The sequence below is a fragment of the Nicotiana attenuata genome, unplaced genomic scaffold, assembly GCF_001879085.1.
Source record: "Nicotiana attenuata strain UT unplaced genomic scaffold, NIATTr2, whole genome shotgun sequence".
In the NCBI taxonomy this organism is placed as follows: Eukaryota; Viridiplantae; Streptophyta; class Magnoliopsida; order Solanales; family Solanaceae; genus Nicotiana; species Nicotiana attenuata.
This window is the reverse complement of record NW_017673554.1, coordinates 4,297-15,960: the sequence shown is the minus strand read 5'-3', so window position 1 is coordinate 15,960 and position 11,664 is coordinate 4,297. Positions and strand designations below refer to the sequence as shown.

General features: G+C 37.1%; 2 long non-coding RNA genes across 2 annotated transcripts; both read right to left on the bottom strand.

The window, feature by feature from the left end:
• Positions 1-4,003: 4,003 nt before the first annotated feature.
• On the bottom strand, positions 4,004-5,124 carry LOC109216713. Its single transcript, XR_002066537.1, has 2 exons — positions 4,986-5,124; positions 4,004-4,494 (listed from the first exon to the last, which is right to left on the bottom strand). It is a non-coding gene; the product is annotated as an uncharacterized LOC109216713 (long non-coding RNA).
• A 2,068-nt stretch (positions 5,125-7,192) lies between these two features.
• LOC109216714 lies at positions 7,193-7,464 on the bottom strand. The gene is made up of 2 exons (XR_002066538.1): positions 7,351-7,464; positions 7,193-7,264 (listed from the first exon to the last, which is right to left on the bottom strand). It is a non-coding gene; the product is annotated as an uncharacterized LOC109216714 (long non-coding RNA).
• Between the last annotated feature and the right edge of the window lie 4,200 nt (positions 7,465-11,664).

Genomic DNA, 11,664 nt, shown 5'->3' with positions numbered 1-11,664 from the left:
GTCACAATTAAGGGGCATAAAATAAGCAAATATTTGACAACCATCCCGGCAAGGGAAAGAATCCAACAAGTTCAACCAAACGTCCCGACAAGGGAATAATCAACAACGCTTTCTCTTTCTTACTTTCCTTATCTTATAATTCACTTTACTATTTTGAGCCAACGCTCCAAAGAATCAAGTCATTTCGTATACTTTCAATATTCGTATCACAATTCGAGCCAATGCTCCAGGAATCAAATGATCCTATTACCGTTCACATGTTATTCACAACATATAGAAATCCTCCAATAAACACGGAGTTCACAACCAAATCATGATAATCACATTATAAGGACTCACGGTCATGCTAGACACCAATGTATAGATACTCGTCACCATGCCTATACATCGTACTCGATCACATAGCAATTAGCAACAAGACTCAACTCCTATTCCCTCAAGCTAGGGTTAAACCAAACACTTACCTCAAAGCCTTGAAATCCACTTAATCCTCAACTATCGCTTTACCTCGTGATTCCACCTCCAATACAGTGATATCTAGGCATAATTAATTCAACAATATCAATAAAGACTCAATGGCAACTTCTCATAGCCTAGATATGAATTTTCTAGCATTATTCCAAAAATACCAAAATTAGACACCGGGCCCACATGGTCCAAACTCTAGGCTCGGACCAAAACCCGATCACCCATAACCCCACGAGTGCAAATATATAATTTGTTTTAAGATTCGACCCCAAATTGAGGTTGAATCACCCAAAATTTTCAAAACCCTAACTCTACCCAAAACCCATAATTTCTACCTTGATTTCGTATTTTTAGGGCTAGGAATTCACTAATTAATGAAGGAAATTGAAGGAAACAAGTTGAACAATGCTTACCCAAGAAGGTTTGATGAAAGGGAGCTTCAATGGACGCCTAAGTGCTTGGAGAAGCAAGGGTTTCGTGTGTTTTCATGAAAAATCCCGTGCTACTGTTCTGTTTTTAACTTAAAAATTCGCTGGGCAAAATTGCCCTACGCGATCGCGGAAATAGGGATGCGATCGCGAAGGGTACCACTGACTGGTCATCGTGATCGCGTGGAGGGTTACGCGATCGCGTAGAAGAACTACTGGGGGTCCAAGGATTTGGCTTACGCGATCGCGCGGTTCAAGACGCGATCGCGAAGGAAGACGACTCAGTGCTGTGCGATCGCGTGGGGAAGAGCGCGATCGCGAAGAAGGAAATCCCTATGTAAAAATTGCAGAAAATCTGATATCATCCTAAGTCCAAAACCACCCCGAACACCTCCGAAAACACTCCCGAGCCCTCGGGGCTCCTAACCAATCACACACCTAACTCAATAACATCTTACGAACTTACTCGAGCGATCAAATCGCCAAAATAACCTCAAAATCATTGGATCAAGCCTCAAAATCATCATTTTCCTTTCAAACTTCATAAACTTCAAACTTTAGATATTTAGGTCCGAAACACGTCAAACGACGTCTGATTTCGACCAAACTTTACAGAAATCGCTTAACACATATTTAAGACTTGTACCGGGCGTCGGAACCAAAATACGAGCCCGATACCACAGTCTTTTAATCAATTTTCATTTCCATTTTCCTTAATAATTTCAGAAAAATAATTTCACAGAAAAATTCATTTATCGGGCTCTAGACCTCGGAATTCGACTCCGGGCACATGCCCGAGTCCCATATTTTTCTACGGACCCTCCGGGACCGTCCAATCTCGAGTCCGAGTCCGTTTACCAAAAATGTTGACCGAAGTCAACCTTGAACATATTAATATCAAAATTCTTCAAATTTTTCACAGAATTCACATATTTCAACATAAAAGCTTTCCGGCTACGCGCTCGGACTGCGCACGCAAATCGAGGCAAGTAAAAATGAGGTTTTCAAGGCCTCGGAAGCACAGAATGAATGAGGAAACAGGTGATGACCCTTTGGGTCGTCACAGCCTAGCAGTGGATTGCCCTTCCTAGTTTCCAGGTGGTGTGCTCATCTTAATCTGTTCCTAAGTTGTTAGCCTCTTCAAGGATAACCCGCTCTGATACCAATTGATGTTTTATACTTCAATATCACACAAGAGGGGGGGTGATTTTTGTGGTGTCTAATTTTTCGCTTAAACTGATTATGGAAGGACCTGGTTCTTCTAAGTGTTCCTTAACCTACTATTGCAGAAATAGTAAATGCGAAAAATAAAGAACACAAGTATTTTACGTGGAAAACACCTGGCTCAAAAGGTGAAAAAAAATCACGACCTACTTCCCAGTAGGATTTTTCCAAACTCTTCACTAAATCACTGAGCCAAAAACTGCATTTACTAAACATTTTTGTAAACCTAGGATTAACTCTAATCCCGTTGTAGCAACCAGCCTCTAACTGTTGCAACAACTTCAAGTTAACTCTAATTTGAATACTTTGAGTACCTATTACAATTGCCTCTAGATAAAGCTGAAAGGTACAATATGAAAACACCTACTACAATTTAACTAGAATAAAAGACAGACACTTAGAACTGGTTCTTCTATCTGGTTCATGTAGCTTCAGGTTTGCACACTTGAATCACACCTAAACTGCTTGCAAAAAGCCTTGCCATTTTGCTCTCAATTCAAGTTTAACTTCTGTGTTTGTGCATTACCTGTAAAACAACACTGATATTTATAGAGTTAGTAAATAAAGATTAACTGGAGTTCTAATACTACTCTTCCTTGGTGGAAGAATTCTAGTTGATCTCAACTTCCAACTCCTTCCCTATCTTGGACAGTGTTCTCTTGAGTAAGAAGTCCTTCTCCTTATCAATTATGCAACCTTTTCTATCAGGAAATATCAAATATACCAAGTTAAGCTTATCTCCTTCACGTGCATCCCACATTCTCGAATCTGCCCGTTTCTATGCACCACAAGGGATGGACTTGGTTCATGCCTGAGCTTCCTTTGTCAATCTTCAAAACTAGCCTTCACTTGGGCCAACACTTAATTTATAGAAGTCAAAAACCTTTTCCTCCAAGAAAAATAACAAGACAAATATGGAAGAATTATATTTTCCTTTTCGTAAAAGAAAAAATCAATTTTGGTAAATATGTTGTTTTTCTTTCAAGAAATAAAAAAACCAAATTTAATAAGAAAATAAGGACAAACACCTAACTCATCTTGCCTTTTAACTACAGTAAAAGATCAAGTCAAGGGAGACAAATTTCATTCATGCCATAATTAAGCCACTTTGCTTTCATCATTGTATAGTCCTACTCCTACATACAAATAATTTGAATACCAGAACATCCTTTCATCCCTCGTTCAATCTGATCGACCCGCTCTTGTTCAGGTCATTCCACCCTTCCTCGGCCTAATTTGCCGCCTCTCTTAACAAGCCTCCTTTATGCTGCCCTTTTCATTTGGCCTTCGATGTAATAGGACTTTCAATTACTCTACTTGATCATACACTAACACCGAGTGTTTCCCATCAGTTGTTGGAAGGACGTAAATACTTACCCGTAGAAAGCCTACTCCAATTAGCTTTTCAGTTGATAAAAAAATTAAAAGGCTAGTGATATAAGAAGACACTCGTGCAATAGGGGGCTAAATTTGATCAAAGCATGTCGAAAAATGGGTTCATTTCTTTGTTTTATACATTGGTATTACATGAATTTGTCTCCACTCTAGGGTAAGGTCTCCGTACACACTATCCTCCTCAGATCTCACTTGTGATATTTCAGTGGTTGTTATTGTAGTCTCCGCTTAGAGGCTTGAAATACTTACTTAATCCTGAGGCAATATTAGGCAGGAAAAAAAAGTTTGGGATGAAAAAATGCACTTACATCTTTCCTAAATATTTTACAATGTGAAGGAAAAGCTTGTTGATTGTAAGACATCAGCAAATATAGTGATCCTTTTCTGCTCCTTTTTCTTCTGGGTTAAACTTGAATCAGATTCTAGTAGATTGTCCAATGTCCACAGTATTATTATAATTTATAACCAAACCACTAGTGAGCCTTCCATTACACCCAAAAAGAAGAAAATCAATAACGTCAAAATAGATAGATCGAACCGAACAGAAAGAACACAGAAGAACTATGACATCTGACCATTAATGTCTCACATAATCAAGTGATTCTTTTGCCAAGTAACAGAAAAAAGAACCCCTAGAAATGCTAAATGTTTTAGTAAATTATGTGGTTTTTCATGGAAGTTACTTCATTTGCTAGGTTGATCCAAATTCTGAAGACCATTTGTTTATATCGTTCAATGTCCCCCTGCAGAGACTGAGCGTTGTATTTTACTTAGAACTTCTAGGAAGTCATCCATTATAACTGAAATTTTCAAAATTTCATCCTCGGACATGTTCTTAATCTCATCATGTCTCTTAATTCTCTGCTATCTTACGCTTCATCCCATTTAAAGAAGCATCTCTGCATATATTTGTAAGATCATCTGCTCTGTAACCTTCTGTTCTTCGCGCCACTTGGTCAATATCCAATCCAGGAGCTAACTGACATTCATGTTACGTACAGTTTATTAGTACCAACAAAAAATTCTGCTAAATTAAAAAAAAAGGTTCTGCTCAATTTCAAGCAGCAATAAACATCATATTCATTGATCTCGATGAGAAGCAAAAAAAGTGTCTTGAGAACAAAAATGTATTTAAGTTTGCTTTCAAGTTACTGACTTGAAATAAAAGTTCGTGAGGATTTAATTAAACATTATCACCTTTCCTTTTCTTTCTAAGAACTTAAAAATTCCATTGAGATGTAACCATAAGCTCTCTGATTAGTATTTTTTTTACATTTATTTCTTGTTCTATCTGCCTATTATTCTATTCAGAATGGCAATTATCACTGAACTATAATCTGCAATAATATATCACACCTTACTTAAACTATCTACTTCAAGTATATATCTCTATGTATATTTTTCCTTGTACAACAACCACCCAGTAGAATCCCACTAGTGGGGTCTGGGGAGGGTAGGATGTATGCAGACCTTACTCCTACCCCGAAGGGATAGAGGCTTTCATTTTCTTCTGTAGAAGACTTCTTCCGAATGGCATAATTGTCCGACACTACGTTCCTCGATTGAAATTGTAAATCATAATTTGTAAGTGTAAGCTTACTCAATAACTTTTAAGTGTAAGCTTACCCAGATGGATTTTAAGTTTATCTTTATAAGCTCCTTACGGTTCTCAAAATCAGGAAGTGAGATGTAGATCCGCTTTTCAAGCTGCTTCCTATCATCAATTGGACAATATTAAATTGTATGACCTTCTCCTCTAAAAGTTTAGATAAGCCGTTAACCATTTTTATGTATTTAATTATGTGTTCAACAAACAGAAACAAGCAAACATGAGTAGGAACAGGAATAAAACTAACCTTAGTGCCTCATCAAGATTCCAAGGGAAATTTGTTGCTGCTAGGTAGGGGTGTCAATGGATATTCGAAAACCGACTAAACCGACCGAACCGTACCGCACCGAACCGAATTCTAGGTTTTATTTTAAGGAACCGTAGGTTTTTATATAAATCTATAACCGTACCGATAATTAGGGTAGGTTTTTTTTTTTACAAAAATAAACCAAACAAATACCGAACCGTACCGAATAAATTTTACATGTGGAAAATATATTTATTTAGTAAGTTTAAAAATAATAATGCATTAAATTTTCTTTGAGCCTTGGAATTATGAAAACTATTACAAGCCAATAAGTAATTAAACTCAAAATACTAATTCCTAAAACCTATTATGTTACTACTACTTAAACTAAGTTATTTCAAGTAATTAGCAAGACACAAAGTATTCTAGCGATTATGAGTAGCAAACTACAATGTATTGAATATGTTTCCTTTCATATAATTTAGATTTATCTTTTTTAGTATTTAATCTTCTATAGACTTTATTCTTGAGTCCTAACTTGGTATATCATTCAACTCGTGTGATATATTTTCCTTGCCTTTGTTTGATTTCTTTTACGTTGTTGTAGAATAGTTGATGGATCTATACTCTAACCACCTTTCTTTTTTTCTCTTTTTTTTTTTAATTCATCACCCTTTATATAGTATAAATGTCTAGAGGGTTTTGCTAAGTCCTATAAAAGAGCGTATGTTATTGCATTCTACTTCTACTGGTGAATTTTACATGATATTAAAAAAATAACCGACAATTAACCGAACCGTACCGATACCAAAGAGAAACCGACATGATTGGGACGGTTTCGAAAAGTGTAATTTTGGTTATACATAATAGAATAACCGATAATTGGTATGGTACAAATTTTATAAAATAACCGGCAGAACCGAACCATTGACACCCCTACTGCTAGGAGTGGCAAACGGGCGGGTCGGGTCAGATATGATTCGAGTCGAAAACGGGTAATGAAAAAACAGATAAATTATCCGACCCGACCTATATTTAATCCGGATAAAAAACGGGTTAACCGGCGGATAATATGGGTAACCACATTATCCATGACTTCTTGGATATAATCACTTTTGGGAGATTCTTAGTCTCCCAGACTTGAGGAACCCTTAATTTGAGGCTTTACAAATGTAAAAGTGAGACCTATTGGTTACCCATTGGTTATTCATTTTCTAATTGGATAATATGATTCTTAGCCATATTTGACCCGTTTTTAAAAAGTTCATTATCCAACCCATATTTTAGTGGATAATATGGGTTGTTAACTGTTTTCTTTTAACCATTTTTCCACCCCTAGTTGCTGCTAAAAGCATCACAAGTTTACCTGCAGTTTTATTAGTGGAGTTGTTTAATCATCTAATTGAATTAGAAATTCAGCCTTCACCTTTCTCGATACTTCATGCTCTCCAGAAGGCCTGAGAAATTCAGTTGCAGAGTTGATGAAGTTTTAGCACTAGGATTAAACAATTTAACTTCAGATAATTGAATCCACAATCATGTTCTGTTAGATTATTGAAAGTCTAGGCACAAGCATAGGCGGAGCTACATGGTCTGAAGGCGGTTCAATTGAATTTCTTTAGCTAAGCAATTATATTGTATATATAGGTGAAAACTTTCTACATACAAATATAGTAAAAATTGTGTGGGATAGCACTTTTTAAAGTGGTATTTACTTTTTATCCAGCATTTTCAATGCTTAGCAATAGTAGCCACTAGTCTATTAAAATTAATATGAAAAAACTGTGTTACCCTTTCTTCTAAACAAGAATGGCAGTTTTCTTCATGCTGCTTGACGCTGATTACGTGCCTTCTCCTTCTCTTTGACTTCACTTCCTTGATTAGTATCATACTCTATTTTATCAATAAAAAAAATAGATGAATTGACATTAGAAGACATATTAAGAGCAAGAAGATAAATATAGAACATAAACCATTACCAGGGGCTTTTCCATGGATTATCTTTTCTTCATCCTCTTTGTTTCCTCCATAGATGCCTCCAAAACCTTCTTCATCCGATCTCGTCGCTTATCCATCTCCAAAGCTGCTCGACATTGTGTCCCTTCAATCCAATAAATACGAATTACACTCTTGGTAATGTCCAAACACTCAAAAGTTAAGGACACTTGGTCCTGAACTTCCAGTTCTAAGTTCAAAAGTTAAGGACACTTGGTCCTGAACTTAGAATTACAAGTTCAAAAGATAAGGACACTTGGTCCTGAACTTAGACTAACAAGCTCAAAAGTTAAGGACAATAGGTCCTGAACTTATAGTTACAAGTTCAAAAGTTAAGGACAATAGGTCCTGAAGCCCTGAACTTAGACTAACAAGCTCAAAAGTTAAGGACAATAGGTCCTGAACTTATTGTAAGAAGCCCAAAAGTTAAGGACAATAGGTCCTGAACTTACAGTTACAAGTTCAAAAATTAAGGACAATAGGTCTTGAAGTCCTGAACTTAGACTAAAAAGCTCAAAAGTTAAGGACAATGGGTCCTGAACTTAGGCTAAGAAGCCCAAAAGTTAAGGACAATAGGTCCTGAACTTAGACTAACAAGCTCAAAAGTTAAGGACATTTGGTCCTAAACTTACAGTTACAAGTTCAAAAATTAAGGACATGTAGTCCTGAAGTCCTCAACTTAGAGTTCCAAGTTCAAAAGTTAAGGACATGTAGTCCTGAAGTACTGAAGTTAAGTTCAAAAGTTAAGGACATGAGCAGAAGGGTATTTTCGTCCGGGCAGCTAAAGTTTATTAAAGCAGTGGCTAAAGACTAAAGATATTTTAAACAGTGACTTAAAAGTAAATACATGTATTATTAGTGGCTAACCGTGCACTTTCCCCTACAAATATATGTATAAAATTGTTGAATCCCTTGACATAAGGGAAACTTCTAGATTGCTTTAGCTTGTCGGTTTGAATCCCATTTTGTGGCACTCCAAAAAAAATTCAAATTCCCTTGTTAGAATTCATGGCTCTGCCAACGATAAGAAGGACGTGCAAACACGTGACATGTTTGCATAGAAGTCAAATATATCCATAGTGATATGAAATAAACCTTACTCAACAGCAAGACAATGAGGAGTTTAAGAGGGTGTTTGGCTAAGCTTATAAGCTGGTCAAACTGGCTTATAAGCACGTTTTGATTTATCTACGCGTTTGGTAAATACCCCAAGTGCTTATAGGTCAAATGCTTATAAGCTAAAATCAGCCATAAGTCATAAGCTGGTCACCCCCAACTTATGGCTTTTCAGCTTATTAGCACTTTTATTTTGACCAAGACTTTTACTAGTTTATTCTTAATAATATTTTTGATTCACAATATATTTTTCTCAAAATAAATTTTCTGACTTTCTCTTTGTTCCATATTCGTAGTTCATCCTTTTCTTTACAAAGAAACTTTTTAATATTTATAATCTTTTATCAAAAATTAAGGGTATTTTAGTCCTTTTAATAAAAGAACAACTTATCAGCACTTTTCCGCCAAACACATCAACTGCTTATTATCAGTTTCAGCACGTCTATCCAAACACGTAAATACTTAATTAAAAAAATCAGTTCCAGCACTTAAAAAAAGCTTTTCAGCACTTCAAGCTTATCAGCAGTTTACAATCAGCTAATCCAAACGGACTCTAATTTTGTTGGCACTGCAAAGAGAATTGTTGAGTCTCCCATATCAGTTAAGGGATGGGGGACTTGGTCTCCTTATATGGCTTGGGCAATCCTCACCTCATGAGCTAGCTTTTGGGGTTGAGTTAGGCCCAAGGTCCATTAACAAAGAATTGGGATGAGTCCGGCTCTCATACCATGATGAAAGAGAAGTCTTGAGAGACAAAGACTAATAGTAGAGTAGAGTTTTACAATGCCGAAACTTCGCATTAGCTGCTGCCTGGCTTTGTATTTATATTAGAAAGTTACAATAGAGATAACAACAAATATATACAAAACGTGTACAACTATACTAGGTTGTTATGCATATCTAGAGTCCTACAACTTCACAACATTATCACATCCTAACAAGAATCAATCTCATCAATGAAAATTGTACTTGGAGCATGAGCACGGACAAGATCAAACAAGCATCGAACCAATCGTTCACTTTGCCCATACCACCTGGAGTGTAAGTTCAGTGTCGAGCAGGGGGAAATGGGCGTGGATGTGAGGCTTGAATCACAGGTCATCCCGAGTAGAGGCAGCTTCAAGTACCTTGGGTCGGTTATCCAGGGGGGAGGGAGATCGACGAGGATGCCACACACCGCATTGGGGTAGGATGGATGAAGTGGAGGTTAGCATCTGGAGTATTGTACGACAAGAGAGTGCCACTGATACTCAAAGGTAAGTTCTATAAAGCGGTGGTTAGACCGGCCATGATGTTTGGGGCTGAGTGTTGGCCTGTTAAGAAGTCATATATCCAGAAGATGAAGGTAGCAGAAATGAGGATGTTGAGGTGGATGTGCGGGCATACTAGGATGGATAAGATTAGGAATGATGATATTCGGGAGAAGGTGTCCGTGGCTCCCATTGATGACAAGATGCGGGAAGCGAGGCTCAGATGGTTCGGGCATGTTCAGAGGAGAAGCCTAGATTCTCCGATAAGGAGGTGCTAACGGCTGGTTGTAGAGCGCACGAGAAGAGGTAGAGGGCCGCCTAAGAAGTATTGGGGGAGGTAATCAGGCAGGATATGGCGAGGCTTCAAATTTTCGAGGACATGGCACTTGATAGGAACATGTGGAGGTCGAATATTAAGGTTGTAGGTTAGGAGGTAGTTGAGTCTTGCCTTATGTCATAACTTTGTGGGATTAGTTTGGTAGGGATACTATTTCGCTTTTGCTTTGTATCTTTCTTCTGGATTTCATGTTGTTCCTATTTTTCCTATTTTTTCTATTATTTCTGTGGTGTTACTGATTTTGTCTCCTTTTGTCTTTTTGTCCTCTTGAGCCGAGGATCTTTCGGAAACAGCCTCTCTATTCCTTCGTGGTACGGGTAAGGTCTGCGTACACACTACCCTCCCCAGACCCCACTAGTGGGATTTCACTGGGTCATTGTTGTTGTTGTTATTCTATTCAGAATGGCAATAATCACTGAACTATAATCTGCAATAATATATCACACCTTACTTAAACTAGCTAATTCAAGTATATATCTCTATGTATATTTTTCCTTGTAAATCATAATTTTTAAGTGTAAGCTTAGCCGGATAGATTTTAAGTTTATCTTTATAAGCTCCTTACGATTCTCAAAATCAGGAAGTGGGATGTAGATCCGCTTTTCAAGCTGCTTCCTATCACCAATTGGACAGTCTTAAATTGTATGACCATCTCCTCTAAAAGCTTAGATAAGCCGTTAACCACTTATTATGTATTTAATTATGTGTTCAACAAACAAGGCAAACATGAGTAGGAACAGGAATAAAACTAACCTTAGTGCCTCATCAAGATTCCAAGGGAAATTCGTTGCTGCTAGGAGTGGCAAACGAGCAGGTCGGGTCGGATATAATTCGAGTCGAAAATGCGTAATAAAAAAATGAATAAATTATCCGACCCGACCTATATTTAAATCGGATAAAAAATGCGTTAACCGGCAGATAATATGGGTAACCATATTATCAATGACTTCTTGGATATGATCACTTTTGGGAGAATTCTTAGTCTCCCTGACTTGAGGAACCCCTAATTTGAGGTTTTACAAATGTAAAAGTGAGACCAATTGGTTACCCATTGGTTATTCATTTTCTAAATGGATAATATGGTTCATAGCCATATTTGACCCGTTTTTAAAAAGTTCATTATCCAACACATATTTTAGTGGATAATATGGGTTGTTAACTGTTTTCTTTTAACTATTTTGCCACCCCTAGTTGCTACTAAAAGTGTCACAAGTTTACCTGCAGTTTTATTAGTGGAGTTGTTTAATCATCTAATTGAATAAGAAATTCAGCCTTCACCTTTCTCGATACTTCATACTCTCCAGAAGCCCTGAGAAATTCAGTTGCAGAGTTGATGAAGTTTTAGCACTAGGATTAAACAATTTAACTTCAGATAATTGAATCCACAATCATGTTCTGTTAGATTATTAAAAGTCTAGGCACAAGCATAGGCGGAGCTACATGGTCTGAAGGCGGTTCAATTGAATTTCTTTAGCTAAGCAATTATATTGTACATATAGGTGAAAACTTTCTACATACAAATATATGTATAAAATTGTTGAATCTCTTGACATCAGGGAAACTTCTAGATTGCTTTAGCTTGTCGGTTCGAATCC